Consider the following 6,000-nt stretch of genomic DNA (forward strand, 5'->3'; position numbering starts at 1 on the left):
CTGTGATTGCCTTGCTATATTCTCGTTACTGTCGTGCCAGCTGTAATTACCTATTACGAAGACACTTTTCAGGATTTTCCCCTAACAAATATTTCTAAAATAGTTTCCAATTAGGCTATAAGTTTCTTGAGGTTTGGGATTTACGGAATTATGACTATACGAGTTTGTGATAAGTATACTGTGAAAGGACTATCTTACACCAATAGAGAGGATATTTTGTAAATTATATAAATATAATATATTATTATTATTTATGTATTTTCTTTAAAATTTTGTTTACCTATTTAATTTGTTATTGATGTTTGATATTGATCTTATGGTACTTGCACAAAATTAATTAGCCTATACAAACAAAATCAGGAACATTCATAGATTCGTTTTAAGTACTTAAAATTGATATTATTTATTCATCTATTGTATAAATTTTAGAAACATTTAAGGGATTAGGTACAGCTTACAGCAGTAAGTATTTTGTAAATATTCAACATTTTTTTCTCCATTACTGTATCTTGTACAATAATGAAAATTGGTATGTGTAAAACACTGTCCTGCTATATGAAAAAAAAAATATTCTTACGATAAAAAATAGTCATATATATATATATATTTATATATATTTTTTTTTTTCAAAATTCAGAATGGTGGCAGTTCACTATGCAGCGATGAAGTGTTTCACTCATAACTCATAAACTTGTTAACTTTTTCATGTTGTCTCTTATTTCATTGCTGAAACTAATGTTTACAATATCATGCTTTTTCAACTATGTTCCTTAATAAATATATTTTTTAAATTTTTTGTTAGAAGAAAATACTGATATTTCACCATTTCTTAAATTTATTTTTTATCAATCTATCAAAGGTAGAGAAGTGATCTTGCATCATATTGTAGATATGACAGGCATAAATACATATAACAAATTTTATCACAGCATTATGGATAGTTTTTTAGTTACGTGGGAAACGCTTCATCACTGCACAGTGAACTGAATTTTGATACAAAATGTAAATATTTTTTAAATCGTAAAACTATTTTTATCATATAGCAGAAGGAGAGTGTTTTACATAATTACACTAATTTTTATTATTGTATAAGATACAGTGATTGGGGGGGGGAAAGTTGATTATTTCCAAACTTTACTGCTGTAAGCTGTACCTAAACCCTTAAAACAAACACTCACAACTGTGAGGATTTTAATTTCATCAACATTTTGTCAGGATAAATAAAAGTAGATAAGTTTCGGCACACTTAAAATATTGTTGCATTACAAATTCTCCGACATTTCTAAATGACTTACAGGCACTTTTAAAGAATTTGAAAACGTAGGCGAAGTAAAATATCAACACTGGTGTTAAATTCAACGTTATCTGGAGAGTTCAAATACCGCGAAATTCTTACAAACACTATGGTGTCAGTGAACTCTATTTAGTCTCTTCTTTGGAAATGAACTGTATGAAATTACCATAATTTCTCCCCATAAATAAAGCAGACCGACTGTTTAAGTGACAGGTTAACCAAATATTAATGCAGGTACTAGAGGAAATGATGCATTTAAAGCCTCGCTACTTTCACGTGTGGCTCCGAACGGTTTCTCTAGGGGACTACACATAAACCAATTAGCAGCTCGAACCTCTGGATGCCCCGCGGCGGTTCCAGAAGGAACATGCTTGTAGTTAAACATACCTCACGAATTCGTGTACATTATGGTAATTAAAACAGTTTTTGTGGATTATACAACATAAGTTTTCAACTTCAGTAACATTTGATTTTTTTTTTTACTTTTAATCTTGTAACTTGTAACTTTTCTTAGATTGCTAATGACAAGTACTTGTAAGCTATTAAATCTCTGTAAATAATTGCTTTGCCGTTAATCCCTCACCTCGCGAGCATTTTACGTCCATTAATGTGAGGAGTTTTATGAGGAAAATATCGAGTACAGAGTAATTCTTGAAATTAACTCGTGCTGTAGTATGAAAAGTTACTGAGAAAATGTCTTTTCCGTAATGAGTATAGAACGAAGAGTTTCATAACTGCTGCTCCGCATGTGAGAAGAAGTTTTATGGTATAATAAAGTGCGCGGTATAGTAGACTAAACGAAAGACTTTAGTAATTCAACATAATATGGAGTACTTAAAGTAGTCTTTTAAAGTAACATGTACTAATTTCAGACTTCATACACTACATTTTAGCTTGATTTAAAAGATTTTCAAGTGAAACATAAGTACAGAAAATAAATGAAATTTTTTGTATAAACTGTTTTAACAAGAAAAATTGATAGTGATTAATAATTTGATTGGATAATTAACTTAAATTTGTTTAGGTTTTAATCTATAATGCATTCAAAATAATAGATTCCAAATAATTATCAGAGGGCATTTTTTCACATTATTCCGAAAATTCAGGTATTGTGTTCCAAACACTTTATATCAGCGTATTGTGTACCATTCTTTAGGTTTAAATTAGTGCCTTAATTTTCTTTAATACGGTAACAGTGACGGATTTCTGCATTTATCTTCTTCATTTTATTCCATAGGCCTATATTCCAAATTTTCTAGTAAGGAATCCTTTGTTCACATTTCAGCCCATACATTCAGAAATATTATAATAAATTATTATGACATAGAAAATAGATGATCATTATTTATCCCTATTTTTGTACATCGTATCCTAATTAACTCTAATTATGTGTAATGATAAAAATCAATAATTGCTGCAAAATAAGCTAACCAAACAGAAAAAATTCAGGTTACATCTCTCGTTTTGTTATATAGGTATTACATTAATGTTCCTTCTTTATGCCTTATTGCTACCAATATTCGAAAAATAATATACTCTGTAAATGACGCGAAAACATAAATAGCTCTGAAGCATATTTTAGTTTATAGAATATATATATACATATTTATTACAGTTACGTTAGTGTATTTACAACCGGAATGTAAATTTCAGTGAATTAAAGTATGTCTATAAATTCTTGATTTATCGTGGTTAATTTTAATTTTATTTTTATGCCTTCTTTTAATTTACTTTTTGCATTAAATGTTTAATTACTTCACAGTTGCCGGATTGCTGCACATAATTTTGAATACAATATTTGCTATGACATTTTACAAATTGATAGTAAAGAATTTTGTGGAAAGAAGTGTGCGTTCCTTGAACTTCGCCTAAATAGTTAGATTTAAAAAACATGTATGTCAAATACAAATTATAGGCCTATATTTGATTGTTCGATACAGTTTAAAATTTGACGTGAGTCTCTTAATATATTGTATTATAATGTAGTAATTTTTATTTATTTTTTTTTTTTGTACGAAGAATTTTTTCCTGAAAAAAATTGACAAACGTTCACATAAAATATTTTCTACTTGAAAATAATATCCGCTCTACATTCATTACAGTTGCTTAAATCGGTATATTGAATCGCCATCAATTGGCAGAGGTCATCGTTGAACAACCTCTTACCTGGGACCGATGCGTGCGGCGAAGTGACGAGTAGCGGGGAGCCTATGTGTCAGGGGTAGCAGTAACCGACCGGCGGCGAATGTAGACAGCATCCGACTGAAGGAGCAGAGTCGTTCGCCTGCGTCGTCTAACAGCGGTCCGGCGGTCGGCCGCCAGCGTGCGTGCGCTCCTGGGGTGGGGCCATACCCCACCCTGTTGTAATTTCGCACACCCCTAGCATTGTATATGCCCCTCGATTCCTTGATTCAAACATCGTGTCCATTGTAGCCTGAGTATTCTTTTTACACTCGGAGACGAAGCACGGTTCTGTCAAATTGATGACGTCCGCTCGAATTGCCTATTTGATTTGAGTAACTAGGAAAATTGGCGAAGGAACTGTAATTTACTTCAAGTCCGCAACATCTGCGTTCCTCAGTTTCTGTTCTTTCTCTCTTTTTTCTATTTGTGTAAAAGTTTTACATTTTGACATTCCGTGTGTTCACATTTTTTAAGTTTCTCATCTTTCAAATCAATAATTCAACATTTAACGTATTGCATAGAGACGTTTTATTTTTATTTTGTTCGTTCTGTTTCAGCTTATACTGGGTGTTCATTTCAAAGTGTGACATGACGTCACTGTTGTGAGTCAGCGATTTGAAGCGACTTTCAGCTTTTATGTCGGAGAAGTTGCCTATTATTCAAGACGTTCAATCTGAACTTGGGAACGTGTACGGTATAACTTGAACGTCGTAGCAACAGATGGCGGTCTGTACGGTCTGTGTGCTGGCATAACCTCTTTCGAACTGTGTTTTGCGCGGGCAAATCGTACGCAGGGTATTTGTTATCATCGGTAAAGGTAACATTCCACAACACAAATCAAATGTTCCGTGTCCATGTTGACTGTCGAAGTTAATGTCAACAAATACGTAAGTAATCGTCTTAACCCTCTCCCCATATCCCGAAAGTAAGAAAAAACTCACCTCAGTACGTGTTTCCAAACAGTTCACATTCCTGCCACTACCGACGTTACCGTACGTATTGGTAAATACTCTTCAGAATGAACGCCGTACTTGCCAGGCAACTTCTCTGGCATATAGGTAATACGCCTTTGCGGGAGTGTAGGAAGATTGAATTCTCTAGGCTCATCGGCTAGCCACATGACGGCATACAGCGAGCCATGACACATTTTGAACTGAACACGCAGCAGTGCATTAGTATTTTATCAATTATAAATAGTAGTACCTCTTGCAAATATTACTAATTTCGATGTTGTAAAATTTTCTTCTTACATTTTTCTCGGAAATGCTTGATTTTAGTATTACTCATGCAAAGTACCCTAAGTGGTTCCAAGCATATTTTGTCTTTGCGTATATTGATTTTTTCTGAAATATTGAAAAGTATTTTCGATAGAAAGCATCTTATGTTACAGTCATAGGCCTCACACAGATCAAAGTCATAAACATCATTGACGAAGAAGCGCTTTATTGTGCTATTATTCATAGTCTATGCGTGTCTGTTGTAATTCTACCCTGCTTATTAATCCACGTGACGTAATAGATGTACCAGAAGAAACTACTTGATCCGCTGTACGTTTGGAAACACAAATGAGCTGCCTGGTCATAAGTAAAGAATCAGTTCGATACAAACTCGAAATTTAACGCAAAATGAAGGCAGAATTTATGACTTTTGACTACACTGGAATGACGGTAACAAGCTCTGGAATGTTATGTAGGCTAATTAAGTTCAAAATGAAGTAAATCCTTAACGATAAGCCTTAATGACATTTTCTGAAGGAATAAATTCCTTGAGTAAGAATCAATGATTATAATCTACAAAACAGTAATAAGACCAATATCAACTTAGCAGAAAAATTAGCAGATTTTTTCGGTTTTTAATTTTTTCTCTGGTTTTATATTTAGTGTTATTGTATTTATTGTTGATGCCAAACACCTGTTAGATACTGGAAACATCAAAATGTCTAAACTTAGGAAAATAACTAAGAAAATCAAATTTGACAGGATACAGAGCAATGTCAAAAGGAAACAATATAACATCCAAGCCATAGGCGACTTTGTCATTAGAAGAACAACAGAGTGGAATAATCCTTATTTTGTATCGCGGATGACATAACATGGTATAGTTAAAATCCACAGAGAAGTAATGTCTGGATGTAAGAGAAACCCGTAACGACCAAGTGATAGACGGACAGCCACTAAATTCTGTACATAAGAGACTTTAATCCCTTAATGAAGATGAAGATTTATCAAGAGTAATCTCACTGAGGTTTTGATTTATCTAGAGAAAATCAAAACTCGATTGGGATTTAATTGACTATTACACGATTAGAAGAAAGTATATAAAGATTAGAAGTAACGAAGTACTCCAATACAATACAATATTAATTGACTTACGAAAATACAAAACTGTCTTCAAATTTGTACCATCTCAACATTATAAATGTTACGCTAGTAGATGGCAGTAGTGTGTTATTATTAGTTGTTTTCTTGTTATCAGTTGTGCCAACTATGGAATCTTCATTGAACTCTGTGGAAGGTTACTGA

The 6,000-nt window shown here is 32.9% G+C and overlaps 1 protein-coding gene across 2 annotated transcripts in view; it reads right to left on the minus strand.

The window, feature by feature from the left end:
- Window positions 1-3,550, minus strand: part of LOC138693277 (zwei Ig domain protein zig-8-like) — a 977,813-nt gene extending 974,263 nt beyond the window's left edge. For both annotated transcript variants that reach the window (XM_069817133.1, XM_069817132.1), the window contains exon 1: window positions 3,461-3,550. The gene's annotated coding sequence lies outside the window, so the exon portion shown is untranslated. The remainder of the gene's footprint in view (window positions 1-3,460) is intronic.
- Between the last annotated feature and the right edge of the window lie 2,450 nt (window positions 3,551-6,000).

This window comes from Periplaneta americana, chromosome 17 (genome assembly GCF_040183065.1).
Source record: "Periplaneta americana isolate PAMFEO1 chromosome 17, P.americana_PAMFEO1_priV1, whole genome shotgun sequence".
Lineage (NCBI taxonomy): Eukaryota > Metazoa > Arthropoda > Insecta > Blattodea > Blattidae > Periplaneta > Periplaneta americana.